Genomic DNA, 17,327 nt, shown 5'->3' with positions numbered 1-17,327 from the left:
TCATTTCCTATGGACTTTAAAAAGAACTCACTAAGAAAACTATCACTGGCCAGGTGTCATCACTTCACCTGTAAGATCAATCAAAAAACGTTGCTTAAATTAACCCTTTCATATTTCTACTCATACTTTTTTATTATCTTATGAATATTTATGTAGCATGGAAAAAGCAAAAAAATAAACCTTCTCTTTCTTTTTCTTTACAATGTTCTGCAAAAACAAGCTAAAACAACAACGGCAGTAAATGGATTAAGAGACTAGTACAAAAGATGACTAGTTACCGGTATATTCCCGTTTTCTTCCTATCTGGCGTGAAAGACAACAAACCAAGGGAGGACTAACTTAAGCGCTCTGACCGCCGCGCCTGTCTTCTGGAGGCTGGCACAAGTTACTACCTCGGCAGGTGTTCTCCTCGACTCACTCCTTTCTCGTCTTCATTTTCCAGTACTACAATGTGAGGAGTAATTCATGCAACACCAGACAGGAAGAGAGAGAGAGATAGATAGATGGATGGATGGATAGACAGATAGATAGACAGGTATTGATAGATAGGTAAATAAATAAATGAATAAATAAAGAATGAATGAAAGTAAAAAGAAAAATAAATAGATAAACAAAATCTAAATGAATGAATGAATGAATAAATTAATCAAATGAATGAATAGATATATATAGATAGACAGATAAACAGACAAATACGCAGGCGGACAAATAGGTATCTTTTCAGTTACAAATTTATAAAATTACCAATAAAATTACCTAAAAACAACAGGACGCATATATATACCATCATTACTACTGGCGAAAGTGAAGATTGGTGTGTGGTATGAGAATATGTGTATATTATACTCACTCTCTCTCTCTCTCTCTCTCTCTCTCTCTCTCTCTAAAGCAAAATCATTAGGAAATTCCAGCCTTAGACTAGCGGCATTATTTTGTCCAATTTCCTTGTCGAATTCTGAATATTGGATGATCATTTGCGTGGCTTCAGTCGCTCCGGGATTTTAACTTCCAGCCTCAGAAAACCTGGACTGATTTTCTATTCAAGTTTAAAGCGAATTCTTTCTTTCTCTTGCGTAAAATTTTAATACACTTCTAACGGTCACTGATTCTTGCTACTGTCGCTGCCGTGACAATTAGTTAAGTTACGATTTCGTATTGTTTAAATACAGAACTAATTCTCTCTTTGAGCTTCAATACCGTTCGGCTATTCCTTCTTCTTTAAAGTAAAAGAAATTTTTATTCGAGTTTTGATAAGGTTTCTTTCATCTTTTGCGCAAAAATTTAAGACTCGATATATAGTTAGAATTTTTTATATTGTTGCTGACTAGACCATTATATTAATTTTGTTTCTTTTGTTCTTGTATGTGCGAGTAAGAATTTTTTTTTCTTTATTTAGCTGTTAATACTCAACATTTTTACTATCACTGTCCTGGCAATTACCTAGCCATTACTATGATTTTTTTTTGTTCTTTAATGTAACAACTAATTATGTCTGAGTTTTAAAGCAGTTTCTTCTTTTCTTATGGCATAAAAATTCAATATCTTGTTACACGGTTACAATTTCTTGATATTATCGCTGACAGGACCATTGTTCATGTATTATTTGCTTTATTCTTGAATGTAAAGCTATTTTTTTATTTTATTTAAGTCGTTTATACAATTTTGCTTTTCTTTTACATAACATTTCAATAAACTCACCAAACGACTGAAATTTCTTAATATTATCGCTTCCATGAGCATTATTTAAATAACAATACTGATTTTCTTCCTCTTTTGCGTTGAATTTCAACCATGTCACCTCGCAATTAGTCTCTTATTAATCTCACTATCGCCATGATGCGCTCGGTGGAATCAATAACCTTTTGGGAGTCCAGCATTCAACATTACACGAGGCACAAATTTTACCTCGAATTATTGAGGCGTCGCGGCGGGAGGGCGGCGGCGAAGGGACGAAGAGAGACGAGGAGGTCAAGTATTTGTTAGCGTGAAAGCAGCATCACTACGAGGAGGGGAGGAGGGAGGCACGGGCGGCGGTGCACTTGGCGGCGGGGAAAATTTATACCCTCTTCGCCCGCCCTCACTAGACCATAAAGGAAGCCTGAGAGGAAACCCTTAATCTCCAGGCCACTTTTACAAAACCTCCTTACACACGGATATTTCACTAACGCTCAGCTGACTCGTGGCCGCGCTGGGGAGACTAACCGTACAGGAGAAAGCCTTTTGATTTTAAACTTTGAGCAAACATCTTTACACACATTTTATCAACATGCAGAAACCCTCAATCCTGAAACCTCTCAGTAAACATCCTTGCATAGGCATTTTACGAAGAATCAGGAAATTTGTGAGCACGCAGAACAAATTAACTATAAAAAGGAAAATCTTTAATAACCGCACTATACAAAATCTCCTTATTCACGCACATTTTACTGGCAATCAGGGAATTCCTGGACACGCTGAACAAACTAACCGTAAAGGAGAAGCCACCCACTCTCAGCCTCCTTTTAGAGAAGCTTCCTACAACGCTGTATCAACACGCAGCAAATTCACTAACACACTGAAGCTGGCAGACTCATTTATATGCTTTACTTTATACGCCTTTCGCCTCCCTGGCATTACAGCATAAAGGAGAACATACTTTACGTTAACCTTCACAATTTTTTTTTTTTTTTTTTGCAAACAATCAGGAAATTTACTGAGATGCTTAAACTGACTAATTCATGTATATGTTTTTCGCTTCCCCTCCTATCAAAAAGAAAATAATGAAAAAAAAGAATAAAAAGGAACATATAAATAAACAGAAAATAAGTGAATAACTATAAAAAAACAAAACAAAAACAAACAAACAAAACCTATTCTTCAGTTTAGGTTAAATAAATCTTCCAGCAACATATACTCAATTAACAACCAGCAAAGTAACTGATAAACTTGAGCTCATTTACATAAACACTATGCTGTACGTTCCTCGCCCATCTTTACTGCACCATAAAGAAAACCACCAATTTGGCTCCAACAGAACCTTCCCACATTTTTTACCAATCATCATCAAAGTCACACGCTGAAACTGTGAGACTGAACAGAGTGTCTTTATTATCTGCTCCTTCAGTACTTGGATTTCCTGTGTTTCCCCCAATAAACATTTTACTAAGAATCATCAAACTTAGGTACTTACGATGAAAAGCTGAAGTGAGTACCTTTTCTCCTTTCCTCCTTCATGATACTCCTAAGACGTAAGGCAAATATTTCACAAACATTTCACTGAGAATGGCCAAACTTAAAGGCGTTAAACTGAACTGAGCACCTTCTTTTCCAGTCTTTTCTTTCTAAAATTTCTAAAACTAAACCCAGGGCGTGTCTATCTTTCTCTCTACTTCAATTTTTATCTTTATTATGTCTACTTATTTTCTATTTATTCATTTATTTATTCTATTTATTTTATTTTTTACTTAACAAAACCAACGGAGTGTCTTTATTTCTCTGTACTTCAGTGTTTTCTTAAGCTGTCTCCCTTTCTCTCAACTTCAGTGTTTTGCTAAGCTTAAGAACCAACGCCTCAGTCTATCCCAGTCTATCCTTTCCTTTCTTAATCTATCAAACCAAGCCAAGTCTACAATATTTATTCCTCAGTGTTTTGCTAAGCTGGAGAACCAACGCCTCAGTCTAAGTCTATCCTTTCTTAATCTGTCAAACCAGTCAATCTACACTAATCCATCCTCCCTTATCTAAACGCACAACTAACACCAGTCAACCCCAGTCCATCTCCCCCCCCGCCCCCCAGTGTTCCTCTTCGCCTGGAGTCTCCGAGGTCGTGGCGTGTGTTCCGGAGCCCTGCCCACCCCCAACCCCGTGCAAGGTGCTGAGTGGCCGCGTCATCATAATGTATGTCCATAATTTTCTAGTGTATAATGTACGAAGAGGAAACTTGACGCTAAATTAAATGGAGGACCAGGAGGAGGAGGAGGAGGAGGAGAAGGAGGATAATGAAAAATACTAAAGAGGTGATGGAGGAGGAAAAGAATAATGAGGATCTGCGTGAAGAGGAAGAGATGAATGATAATGATGGAGATGATGAGAAGAGCAAGATGGTGATGATGGTGATGATGAGGAAGAGGAAGGGAAGGAGGAGGAGGAGGAGGAATTGCAGCAAAAGAAGGATGAGAGGTAGGAGAAGGAGGAGGAGGAGGATTAAGAAATTGAAGGGACGCGAGGGAGGGAAGGAAGAATGAGGGGGAGGGAAAGAGGGAGGTAATCTCAGAGGAACAGGTGGAGGAAAGGAGGAGGAGAGGAGGAGGGAGAGTCGATTTTCCTCCCACTTCCTGCCATCAGAATTTAATGCTCCGTGTTAACTCCTCAGCCAGACCTTTCCTTCCCTCCCTCCCTCCTTCCTTCCCTCCCTACCTCCCTCCTTCCTCCATCCCTATCTCCTTCCTTCTCTCTTTTCTTACCTCCCTCCTTCACTCCCTCCTTCCTTGGTCTTTCCTTTGTATTCCTTTGTATTCCTTACTTTTTTTCCCTCCTTCCTTCCGTCCCTCCTTCCAGCTTTCACCCCTATTTTACTGCCTTCTTTCTCTCCCCCTCTCCTTCCTTTCCCTCCCTTCCTCCCTTCCTGCCTTGCCTTCCTCTTTCCAGGTTTCCCTCCTTCCCTCTCTCCCTCCCTCCCTCCCTCCCTTCTTTCATCTCTTCCTCTCTCTCTCCCTCCCTGTCTCCCACATTCTTTCAATCCCTTTCTCGTCTTTTCTTTAAACTGTTTTTCTCTCTATCTTTCACATTTACTGTAAACTCACTCACTCTCTCTCTCTCTCTCTCTCTCTCTCTCTCTCTCTCTCTCTCTCTCTCTCTCTCTCTCTCTCTCTCAATGGGGAAAGAAAGTTAACGGTAGGTACATATTTAGTTAGTCTTTGAAACCGTTTTCTTTACTGCGTATGGAGAGGCCGTGATGGAGAATAGGAAGGAAGGAAGGAAGGAAGGAAGGAAGGAAGGGTGGAAAGAAGGAAAGGAAAAGAAGGAATGAAGAATGGATGGGAAAGAGGAATAAAGTGAAGGAAGGAAAGAAGGAAGGAAAGAATAAAGAAATTAAGGATGGAAAGTGAGAAGAGATAAATAAAAAAAGTGAGAGAGTAAGAAAGGAAAGAAGGAAGAGAGGGGGGAAGAAAGACACAAATATGAATAATAATGCAGAAACACTGACGGAGGAAAGAATCACGGAGGAAACAGAGACACCATTATTACGAATGAAAAAGGCAAGGAAGGAGAGAAGGAAGGACATGAGAGAAGAAAAGGAAAAAGGAAAAGCAAAAAAAAAGTTAATATGAATAATAACAGAGACAAAGAATTACAAAGAGGAACATAACGAATCTATATTTTCATCTTTTCTTTCTTATTTCCTTATCTGCTTTCTCTCGCTTCCCTTGTTCCTCATCTTCCTTCTTTTCCTTCATTATCACAAGCAAAAGCAAGCATCTCTCTCTCTTCCTTCATTTTATCCTTTCCTATGCATCCTTTCCTTTCCTTCTGCTTCTTTCTCTTCCTTCCTTTCCTTCTTGTCTTCCTCCATCACTCATAAGCATAAACAACCCTTTCTCTTCCTTCATTCAATCTTCTACATATCCTTTCCTTTCTTTCATCCTTTTTCTCTTCCCATTTCCTTCTTGTCTTCCTTCTTTACTCAAGTCTTTTCCCACGTATCCTCTTCCGTCAGTCTTCCACCTCCATCCTTTCCTTCCCTTCCTCCTCTTCCTTTGCCTCCTTCCCCTCTCCAGTACTGAGGGGAAGAAAGAAGCTTGCGCCTGCCTCCCCGATGAGTTTCCGTAAGTAACAAACTGACGAGAAACTCAATCTTCGTTTCCTTCAGGCGATCGGGGCGAGGAGAGGAAGGGACGAGAAAGGAGGAGGAGGAAGAGAAAGAAAAGAATACACGCAAAAAAAAAGGAGGGAATGAGAAAATCTAGGAAAGAATATTGGTATACAAAAGAGAAAGAGAGACGGTGGAGAGGAAAAATGGAAAAGGTGACTGGGAGGGAAGGGAAAGAAGGAGGAATCTATAGGAAGAAATGGAGGAATGGGAGAGAAGGAGGTAATACAAAGGGAAAAAATGGAAGGGACAAAAGAAAAAGAGGAAGAGAAGAAGGGGAGAGAATTAGAGAATATAGAAAGGAAAGGAGGAATGAGAGAAAAAGAAGCAATAGAGATGGAATGAAAGGAAGAGAAGAAAATATGGAGATAAACACAAACAAGAGAACGAAGGACGCAAAAGAGAGAAAAAAAGGAAAAAGAAAGATGGACGAAAGGAACGAAAGGAGGAGGAAGAAGAAAGAGGAAAGTGAGAAAGGCTGGAAAGGAGAAAAGGAGAGATACGAAGACAGGAGGTGAAGGAAGGAAAGAAGACATGAATGTATAGAAGAGAGAATAAGAAAACACGAAAGAAAGAAAAAGAAGGAAAGGTAAGAGAGAGGAAAAGAGAAAAAGAAGAAGAAACAAACAAATAATATGAAGAAAAGAGGAGAAAAGGGCACAAGGGAAAGATGAGAGAATCAAACACAGAGAAATGATAAAAGCAACTGAAGCGAGGAAGTTAATCTAAAAGAATATACACACACACCACGAACAGGAATAAAAGTGGATGGAAAGAGATAAGAGAAGGAAAAGATGCGAGAAAAATGTTTGAAAGAAGCAATGCATATGTGAATTTTAGATAAAGTGTAATAGTGCAACAAAGACGTGCAGGAATATTTACAGATAGACAGACCAGAAAGATAAATATTGAGAGAGAGAGAGAGAGAGAGAGAGAGAGAGAGAGAGAGAGAGAGAGAGAGAGAGAGAGAGAGAGAGAGAGAGAGAGAGAGAGAGAGAGAGAGAGAGAGAGAGAGAGAGAGAGATCTGCTGATAACTTTGTCAATAGAAAAAAGTTTAGCCAGACACTGAACAGAGCAGATGCCCTTTGAGAGAGAGAGAGAGAGAGAGAGAGAGAGAGAGAGAGAGAGAGAGAGAGAGAGAGAGAGAGAGAGAGAGAGAGAGAGAGAGAGAGATAGAGAGAGAGAGAGAGAGAGAGAGAGAGAGAATATGCATGAAAAAGGGCAAGAGAACATAAAAAAAAGGAAGGAATTAATCTATTATCGAGGGGAGAGGATGAGGGGAGAACATGAGGGGAGCGTGAGGAATATGACTGGAAGGGAGAGGAAATGTGAGGAGAGGAGGAGTGACAGGGAATAAAGGTGAACGATGCTGTGAAGGGAGAGGAGGAGGGAGAGTAGGAGAGAGGGTGAGTGGGAGGTTATGTATCCGTTTTCCTCTCCCTTTCCCTATGCTCATCTCCCTTACCAGGATACAGAGAGAGAGAGAGAGAGGGGGAGAGAGAGAAGGAGGGAGAGGGTAGAGGGGGACGGTTCAAAAACTCTAAACACTAACAGGATTTCAAAGTTAACAGTACGCTACAATAATTCAGCATGCCACTCGTGTATATAATATTTTCCTGCACTAGTAATCCTCTTATTTCTGTACATGTTGTGACACTATATTACATCAGTTATAATAAAATGCTTCCCCACTTGCAGCAGAGGCCCTGACGTGAAGTTTAACCGTGCTGGGGAAATTATATTAAAGTCCATATGTGTGTGTTTACAAGCTTGTGTAGATGGGAGGGAAAATGGAGAAGATGGGGAATAGAAAAGGAGAAGTTCACATTATTAAGTCTTTTCCTGCTATTTGTTGTGTGTGCTTACAAGTTTATGTAGATGGGAGGGAAAAATGAAGATAGGGGATAGAAAGGGAGGAGACAATATCATTAACTATTTTCCTGCTACTTGTCTATGTTTCCTCAGTCACTAGTCACTCTGAGACGTTTACTCTTGTTTTTTTCAGTCAACTCAAACATTATAAGAACAAGAAACTGCAAATCTTATTCTTATTTCCTTTCTTGTATGTATTTAAGATTACATATGTATTTCTTAGTGCTGTGAATTGTTGCTTCTTGCGGTGAAAGTTTAAGGAACACATTACCAAGCCAGTATTAGCCTGTAGAAATTTAGGCCTATATTCATATCCTTTTCACCGCTATGGTCGTCTTTCGTTAACGCTGATACTACTGTGATAAATCATTTAGATGCACATAAAGAAGAAAATATGAAAGGCATAGTCTTTCTTATCAGTATTATTAAATTTACCTCTTATCTGTAATGAGAAGGAACCATCAACTTAATTTAGCATCAACGACAAGCCATAAATTTGTCACCCAGCCAATCAGGTCCCTCCATTCTTCGCTGTGATTGGCCGGTAAAGTCATAGCAACCAGAGCACGTCCAATCAGCAGCTCTGGTTTGCACACGACCCGTCACGTGTTGTCACTGGCGGGATAAACACACACACTGACCAAACCTATCAGTGGTGTGTGTGTGTGTGTGTGTGTGTGTGTGTGTGTGTGTGTTTATCTGGAGGGTGAGTGAGTGAGTGAGTGAGTGAGTGTGTGTGTGTGTGTGTGTGTGTGTGTGTGTGTGTGTGTGTGTGTGTGTGTGTGTGTGTGTGTGTGTGTGTGTGTGTGTGTTATAATAATAATAAACGGTTTATTATTTAGGCAGTTGACAAACTGAAAATGTACATAGGGGATGGGGAAAAACTTAACATTAATCCTAAAGGTAAGTCTAATCTAGGAGGGAAATACTATTGATTGATGGCTCGCACCATGGTGGGAACCGCACTGAGTCTGTACCGGTCCGTGCGCGGCGCCTTCAGGGGCGTTATTCTGTTGTGGTGTCTGGTGGCACGGACCGGACCGTGTGTGTGTGTGTGTGTGTGTGTGTGTGTGTGTGTGTGTGTGTGTGTGTGTGTGTGTGTGTGTGTGTGTGTGTGTGTGTGTGTGTGTGTGTGTGCGTGCGTGTGTGTGTGATGTTGGCAGCTTTATCTCCTCCATATATCAACAGTTTCCATCCTGTACTATAACGCCGCTTCCCCCTACCCCAAACGCAACAGCTATAGACCCCTAACTGCCCTACAGCCCTAGTACCCAACCCCTACCCACTTCAACTCTCAACTCTCATCCACTCCCTCCCCCGGACAGGTGCACATGAGAGGTCATCAATTATCGACCATAATTACGTTGACAAATCAATTATGGTCGGTATCCATATTTGCATTTCACGCTTATTGAGTCCTGGTGACGTGAAATATGAGACTAATTTGTATAGGTATTCCGTGCGTGTGCGTGTGTGCGTGTGTGCGTGTGCGCGTGTGCGTGTGTGCGTGTGTGTGTGTGTATGTGATTAGTATAGCCAATATTGTTTGTTTAATCGTTCACTTAACCATAAAAAATGCCTATAAAGTGGTGTTAGTTAAGCTTATCTATTAATACCTGGATTAACGTTATGTGCATGGCTGTATGTATATATGTATGTATGTATGTATGTATGTATGTATGTATGTATGGATGTATGTAAGAGTATTGACGTCCCACACACACACACACACACACACACAATAACACCAAAAAATATCACAGAGAATGAATTAAACAATATTGCAACGCTTCCTGAACAATATTGCGGCGAGAGAGAGAGAGAGAGAGAGAGAGAGAGAGAGAGAGAGAGAGAGAGAGAGAGAGAGAGAGAGAGAGAGAGAGAGAGAGAGAGAGAGAGAGAGAGAGAGAGAGGGGGAGGATAATGAGATACCAAACAACGTTCATTACAGAAACGCCTCCAATAATCTTACCGAAAAGCAAACAAAACAAATAAAAACAAAACAGCCAACAAACACAAAACAAACTGGAAAAAAAACGAAAACAATAAAAAAAGCAAAACAAGGGTGACTCAAAAAAATTAAGTAAAAAAAATTACAATAAAATAAAGGCAAAGCAAAATAAAATAAAATAAAAGCAAAAATAAACAAAATAAAAAAAAATAAAAAAAATATATATAAACATGAAACAAAAACACAAGAAATTAAACAAAATAAACAAACGACAATGAATAAACAAAACAGTAAAAGTAATTTTAGCACAAACAACCAAGAACAATTTAACACGAGACACGCCAACTCACAATCGCAGACAGGAAGCAAAAAATAGAGCGAAAAAAAAAAATAAATAAAAAAATAAAAAAAGAGATAGAGAGAAAAAAAGTGTTATTCTGCACTGTGCAATATGCCTGTATGTGTATGTGTGTGTGTGTGTGTGTGTGTGTGTGTGTGTGTGTGTGTGTGTGTGTGTGTATTCCTCCTCTCCTCATGTCAGTGGTTTTGTTATTGTGCAGAGAGGAGTGAGAGGGAATTGGGAGGGGAGGAAGGGGAAGGGAGAGGGATAAAGTGGCAAGAGGAAGGATTGGGAGAGAAGGGAGAGCAATGAAAACGGATGAAAGACAAAGGAATGGGGAGGGAGGGAGGGAGGGAAAGGCTGAGGGATAAAGGGGGGAGGGAGGAGAGAGGAAGGAGGAGAAAGACAAGGGAGAGATGATGGGGAGGGATGGGAAGCGAAGAGAAAAATGCAAAGGAGGGAAATGGGAGTGAACTGGGAAAGGGAAAACTGGGAGGTGGAAGAAAAGAAAGGAAAGAAAAGGAAAGAATAAAGAAAGTCTTAAGGATAAAGGAAGGATAAGCCAAGAAAACAAAGAAAGTGAGATGGAAGGGAAAGGGGAAATGAAAAGTGGGAAGATTGTGAGAAAATAGCAAAAATAAACGGAAAGTGAAGAGGAAAGAAGGGGAATATATAAGTGAATAGGATAAAAAGAAAAGGAGAGGAAAAAAAGAGGGAAGGAAAAATACATTGTGAGAGAATGAAAGCAGAGCAAAATAGAGAGAAGGCAGAAGAGAATGAGAAGGACGAAGGGAATAGAATAAGAATATATAACAAAAGACAAAATACAGAGCGAAGAAACAAAAGAAAATGGAAAAAAAACATAATAGGGAGAACAGGAGAGAAGAGAAGCGACAGGAGAATAAATCAATGAAAGAAAACATGGAAGAGAAGAGAAAAGAAGAGAAGAGAAGAGGAGCAAGATAGGAGACAGAAGAATAAACCAATAAAAAACAAAAAAAAAAAGAAAATAGGGAAGAGAAGAGAAGAGGAAGGAAAGAAAAGAGGCGACTGGGGGATAAAGAAAGAGAATAAAACATGGAAGAGAGAGAGAGAAGGGGAGAGGGAGGACAGGTGATAGTGTTGCTGGTTCATTCCTGGCGTGAGTTGTGTGTGGGTGGCGGAGGCAGCGAGACAAAAAATATTGGTGTAAGCGACGTCAACACCAGTGATGTATAGGAGAGAGAGAGAGAGAGAGAGAGAGAGAGAGAGAGAGAGAGAGAGAGAGAGAGAGAGAGAGAGAGAGAGAGAGAGAGAGAGAGAGAGAGAGAGAGAGAGAGAGAGAGAGAGAGAGAGAGAGAGAGAGAGAGAGAGAGAGAGAGAGAGAGAGAGAGAGAGAGAGAGAGAGAGAGAGAGAGAGAGAGAGAGAGAGAGAGAGAGAGAGAGAGAGAGAGAGAGAGAGAGAGAGAGAGAGAGAGAGAGAGAGAGAGAGAGAGAGAGAGAGAGAGAGAGAGAGAGAGAGAGAGAGAGAGAGAGAGAGAGAGAGAGAGAGAGAGAGAGAGAGAGAGAGAGAGAGAGAGAGAGAGAGAGAGAGAGAGAGAGAGAGAGAGAGAGAGAGAGAGAGAGAGAGAGAGAGAGAGAGAGAGAGAGAGAGAGAGAGAGAGAGAGAGAGAGAGAGAGAGAGAGAGAGAGAGAGAGAGAGAGAGAGAGAGAGAGAGAGAGAGAGAGAGAGAGAGAGAGAGAGAGAGAGAGAGAGAGAGAGAGAGAGAGAGAGAGAGAGAGAGAGAGAGAGAGAGAGAGAGAGAGAGAGAGAGAGAGAGAGAGAGAGAGAGAGAGAGAGAGAGAGAGAGAGAGAGAGAGAGAGAGAGAGAGAGAGAGAGAGAGAGAGAGAGAGAGAGAGAGAGAGAGAGAGAGAGAGAGAGAGAGAGAGAGAGAGAGAGAGAGAGAGAGAGATACTACAACAATCACATCCGGTTCCAATATTGTTCATCATCGTACGAACACAAGCAAACAAACCGCGCAAGAAACAAAAAAAAACAAAAAAAAACAAAGCAAACAAACAAAAACTTTATTGTTCTCCCCAAACTTCATTACAAAACGAACGGTAACGTGCTTTGCCTGCCGCGACGAAAGCACACACACACACACACACACACACACACACACACACACACACACACACACACAATAAACAAATTTGGCTCGGCGCTGCCCAATTCTCGAACAACAATACACACCATTAAAAGTCTGAATTACACACACACACACACACACACACACACACACACACACACACACACACACACAGAAGGAGAGCTTGCTTGTTTTAATATTGTCCAACCAGAGAGAAGAGTAAATACATACACAACAAAACTACTACTACTACTACTATTACTACTACTACTACTACTACTACTACTACTACTCGTAATTATAACACTGCCTTAGTCCACTTACGTATATGCAACACAAGGAATATAAATATGCATAAAAGTAACAAACAGCGGTCGTGTGTTGCCTCATGTATATAATTACGAAATGTTAATCCTCCCCTGTAGTCTCCTCTGAAAGACTCAATTCCTCGTATGCTTTAAAGTCTGACTGCAATTCTTGTTTAAGTTTAGCAAAGAAATACAGAAATTCCTTATTATTTATTTATTATTATTTTTAAAGTATGTGCCTAGATTAATCACACTGATACATCTCTTACCAGGCTCCTTTCACTCTCAGAATATCAAACTCTTACCTCGTTGCTATCAGTCCCAGATCAAAAGACTCTTATTTCGCTCCCTTCACTTCCACCTCAGGAACAACTTTTTCTCTTATCTTTAATCGTCGACCATTAGCTGCAACGGAAACATCAAGTGAGATCATTGAGATAAGTGTAGCGATCTTTATAGTGTCACCTTTACAACACATGCAGACAAAAGACACTGACAGTTATCTTTAAGCCACATTCGTTCTAATATGACATTTCTAAAGTAAATTTTTCCAGCACATTATGAGAGAGCTAACACACAAAGCTAAATTTCAACGCCATTATCATATACTTTGAAGTTATGAGCGGAATTACATGTATCTGCATTCATTACTCACACTCACCTCGGTCTATCCTTTGCCGAGCACCATCAAAGTGAAGCCGATGCCTGTGCTCGTCTTATGAACAGCAGCACTGAAGCGGGCGGTGGAATTTCTTATTTTCCGCTGACGGGACTTATTGCAGGAGGCGACGGATTTCAAGCGCAACGAGAGGGTGAGAGGGTGCTTTGGTATAGTGGTGGTCAGATGAGGAGTAATTTACTACACTCATTTCCACCGTGCTTTGTGGTTTTCCTCGACTTTAAGTCCTTCAATTTGCTGAAACCTGATTGGTATATTTCAAAAGCGACGCGAGAGGGTGCTTTAGTACAGTGGTGGCCAGAAGTGGAGTAATCTGTCCGACTCGTTTCCTCTGTGCTTTGTGGTTGTCCTCGACTTAAACCCCTTCGATCTGCAAATAAGCTAAGAAAAACTGACGACTGGTGGACTCTGAGCACGTCAAAGGATTTAATATTGAAGGAAAAACGCTAAGCACACCAGGCATTAGTACAGCTGGATATGCTAACAATTCTAAGTTCTTCCCTCTACTGACAGCGTAACAAAACTTGACGATTGATAGATTTTAAGCAAACCATAGGACTTAATGAAGGAAAAACGCTAAGCACAATGAGAGTACGTAGTGTATGTAGCAACTCGAGGTAAGTCTTTCAAAACGTAGACAATCTTAAGAAAACTAGATGATTGGTAGATTATAAACATATCATAGGACTTCAAATTGAAGGAAAACACTAAGCACGATGGGAGTGAATACAGTACGTTAATAACTCAACAAGTGACCAAGACTATACGAGCATAAATTATCTTCACACGGAGACAGGAGCGGTAAAAACAATAACTATTCCTACTACTACGACTACTACTACTTCTACAACATCGTGCGCATCCTGCAGTAAGGAATAAAGCACACAACACCATCACAACACTCACGGGTGCAGCAGCGGCGTCAGAATCACCTCCACGCCTCATCACTCATTACCTGGAAGAAGAAGAGATGATTTTCCTTAAAGATTGCATATAAAAAATCTGAAATACGTGAAAAGAATAATGAAAGAGTTCCAAAAGTGTGGTAAGCTGCCGTGAAGAGTTTATGATTCATTGCCTTAGAGAACAAGACTGATTATTCTTAAAAGTTTGCATTTTTTTGGAAAGTGAGTGAAAATAACGAGAAGAGAATGATGAAAATAGTCCCTTACCAGCAACATACATCCATACAAATTACTACAGGACTCATTAACTATAAGAATAAAGGCATGTCTTCAGAAAACTTGCATACTTAAAATAAAGAGAAAAACAAACAGAAAAAAAAAGAAAAAAAAAAAAGAAAAAAAAAGGAATTACTAGTACAACGAAAAATTAACGATGAAAACAAACCTTTAAGAGCGACAAACAACCATACAAATGACATTACACATTACCTAAAAGACAAATCATCATTTTCTCAAAGTCTGCATATTGAAAAATTAATAAAAAATACCGGAAACACATTAACATATTCCTTAAACTTCAGACAGCCGTGCAGATTACTTGAAAGCTTGAGAGTGGGTCTAATGAATTAATGGGCTCCTAACAACCTATCAGGGAGGGTCAAGACAGGTCACCTCCCTCCATTACCCGGGAGGAGGAGGAAGGGGGATGGAAACACGTGTGATAAACGCCTGACACAGAGGAACGTGGGGATTGCTATTGAATTCTGGTCGCTGGTGGCAAATATCCAAGCCATGTGTTTAGCAAGAATGATTCAGTGGTAGTGGTGGGACGCGCCGAGCACCCACACGCCGGCCAGCGAGACCAGAGAGTAAAATTAATGAAAATATCACCTTGAAAATAGATAAAAACAAAAATGAAATAGTTAATAAAATAAATAAGATGAATGAAAAGAAAGACAAAGAAAGAAAAAAAGAAAGAACGAATAATTAAATAAATAAAAATGAATAGCTGAAATGTAAAATAGAAAGAAAGTAAAAAAAAAAAATAGTAGTAGAAAAAAAGAGCTGGGCGGGCCAAACAAAACAAAAAAAGAACAAAATGCCCTTTCCTGTTCCCTATCAAAAAAAAAAAAAAAAAAAAAAAAAAAAACAGAATCTACTTAAAAAAAAAGGGCGTCCCAAACAAAATAAAGAGGATCCTTGACAAAATAACACAGAAATAAGTAAGACAATAAATAAACTAAAAAAAAAAAAGTGAATGACCCACAAGGAATATTCAATGCTCACTTTAGAAAATACAATGCTCACTGAAAAATATAACTGTTTTTATCTCCCTTTCAAATGCCTCCACCACGAAATACAAATTCTCTCTCTCTCTCTCTCTCTCTCTCTCTCTCTCTCTCTCTCTCTCTCTCTCTCTCTCTCTCTCTCTTACCTGCTAAATAAATAAACAAATGAACAAATACATATATACATAAATAAATAAACAAATAAATACAGCGCCTCTCGAAAACAGCTCTCAAAAATATACAGTGCTTTCCAAAAAATATATACACAGTGCATCATCCTAAAAACGTGAAGGCAATACTGGAAAATACACCGCAAATAAATACTTCATTAGACACGTGAATAAAACGAGTGAATGAATGAATAAATACAGAAATAAAAAAAATAAATAAATAACAACAAATACGTAAACAGAAAAAAAAGTGACACATTGAAAAGGAAAAAAAAAATATTACCATTCAAAATACTTCTAAAAATGGGAAAAAAAAAGAAATAGAAAAGAATAAAAAAACGACACTGGTCCTGACAGCCCCCAGAAAATGTATAAATTAACTACATAAAGCCGACCACAGACGGAATATATTTTGAAGCTGCTTTGGAAAATTAAAACGAGAGGAAAATTTCATGCAAAGTCTAGTGAAAAAAAGGAAAGTTAGGTAAAAAAAAAAGGTATACGAAGAATGATGAGGTGAAACTAAGAAGACCTGAAGGAGAGAGAGAGAGAGAGAGAGAGAGAGAGAGAGAGAGAGAGAGAGAGAGAGAGAGAGAGAGAGAGAGAGAGAGAGAGAGAGAGAGAGAGAGAGAGAGAGAGAGAGAGAGAGAGAGAGAGAGAGAGAGAGAGAGAGAGAGAGAGAGAGAGAGAGAGAGAGAGAGAGAGAGAGAGAGAGAGAGAGAGAGAGAGAGAGAGAGAGAGAAATGCTAACGGATGTGGAACTAGAAAAAAATGACTTTGGAAAGAAAAAGGAAATGAATTCTGATTACAGTATTCAAATGTATTAAAGGGAAGGTGTTCTCTGCTAGACGACAACAAAGCAGAAGCAGGAGCAGCAAGAGGCAGGCAGATGCTCAGGTGGAGGCAGGTGAGTGGGGACTGGGGGAGCAAGTGCAGAGAGAGAGAGAGAGAGAGAGAGAGAGAGAGAGAGAGAGAGAGAGAGAGAGAGAGAGAGAGAGAGAGAGAGAGAGAGAGAGAGAGAGAGAGAGAGAGAGAGAGAGAGAGAGAGAGAGAGAGAGAGAGAGAGAGAGAGAGAGAGAGAGAGAGAGAGAGAGAGAGAGAGAGAGAGAGAGAGAGAGAGAGAGAGAGAGAGAGAGAGAGAGAGAGAGAGAGAGAGAGAGAGAGAGAGAGAGAGAGAGAGAGAGAGAGAGAGAGAGAGAGAGAGAGAGAGAGAGAGAGAGAGAGAGAGAGAGAGAGAGAGAGAGAGAGAGAGAGAGAGAGAGAGAGAGAGAGAGAGAGAGAGAGAGAGAGAGAGAGAGAGAGAGAGAGAGAGAGAGAGAGAGAGAGAGAGAGAGAGAGAGAGAGAGAGAGAGAGAGAGAGAGAGAGAGAGAGAGAGAGAGAGAGAGAGAGAGAGAGAGAGAGAGAGAGAGAGAGAGAGAGAGAGAGAGAGAGAGAGAGAGAGAGAGAGAGAGAGAGAGAGAGAGAGAGAGAGAGAGAGAGAGAGAGAGAGAGAGAGAGAGAGAGAGAGAGAGAGAGAGAGAGAGAGAGAGAGAGAGAGAGAGAGAGAGAGAGAGAGAGAGAGAGAGAGAGAGAGAGAGAGAGAGAGAGAGAGAGAGAGAGAGAGAGAGAGAGAGAGAGAGAGAGAGAGAGAGAGAGAGAGAGAGAGAGAGAGAGAGAGAGAGAGAGAGAGAGAGAGAGAGAGAGAGAGAGAGAGAGAGAGAGAGAGAGAGAGAGAGAAAGAAGCATTGAATTGGAGGGAGAGGAAGGGAAAAAAGGAAAAAGGAAAAGCTGGAATGTAGTGGTTCAGTGTTTACTATACGCACCAGGAAAACATCACAGGTAGCCAGTTAGTCCACCACACACACACACACA

The 17,327-nt window shown here is 40.2% G+C and overlaps 1 protein-coding gene across 6 annotated transcripts in view; it reads right to left on the bottom strand.

The window, feature by feature from the left end:
• Nucleotides 1-17,327, bottom strand: part of LOC135112022 (uncharacterized) — a 243,415-nt gene that overhangs the window by 141,171 nt on the left and 84,917 nt on the right. For 3 of the 6 annotated variants that reach the window (XM_064025865.1, XM_064025859.1, XM_064025864.1), the window contains exons 3-5: nt 14,018-14,066; nt 13,094-13,204; nt 12,738-12,837 (exon numbers count right to left, since the gene is read on the bottom strand). The gene's annotated coding sequence lies outside the window, so the exon portion shown is untranslated. Of the gene's footprint in view, nt 1-12,737; nt 12,838-13,093; nt 13,482-14,017; nt 14,067-17,327 lie in introns of all 6 variants that reach the window. The other 3 variants (XM_064025860.1, XM_064025861.1, XM_064025862.1) reach the window with 3 other exon arrangements.

Source organism: Scylla paramamosain, chromosome 23 (genome assembly GCF_035594125.1).
Source record: "Scylla paramamosain isolate STU-SP2022 chromosome 23, ASM3559412v1, whole genome shotgun sequence".
Taxonomy (NCBI): domain Eukaryota; kingdom Metazoa; phylum Arthropoda; class Malacostraca; order Decapoda; family Portunidae; genus Scylla; species Scylla paramamosain.
Note: the sequence above shows the minus strand (reverse complement) of the source record. Positions and strands in the feature narration are given on the sequence as shown.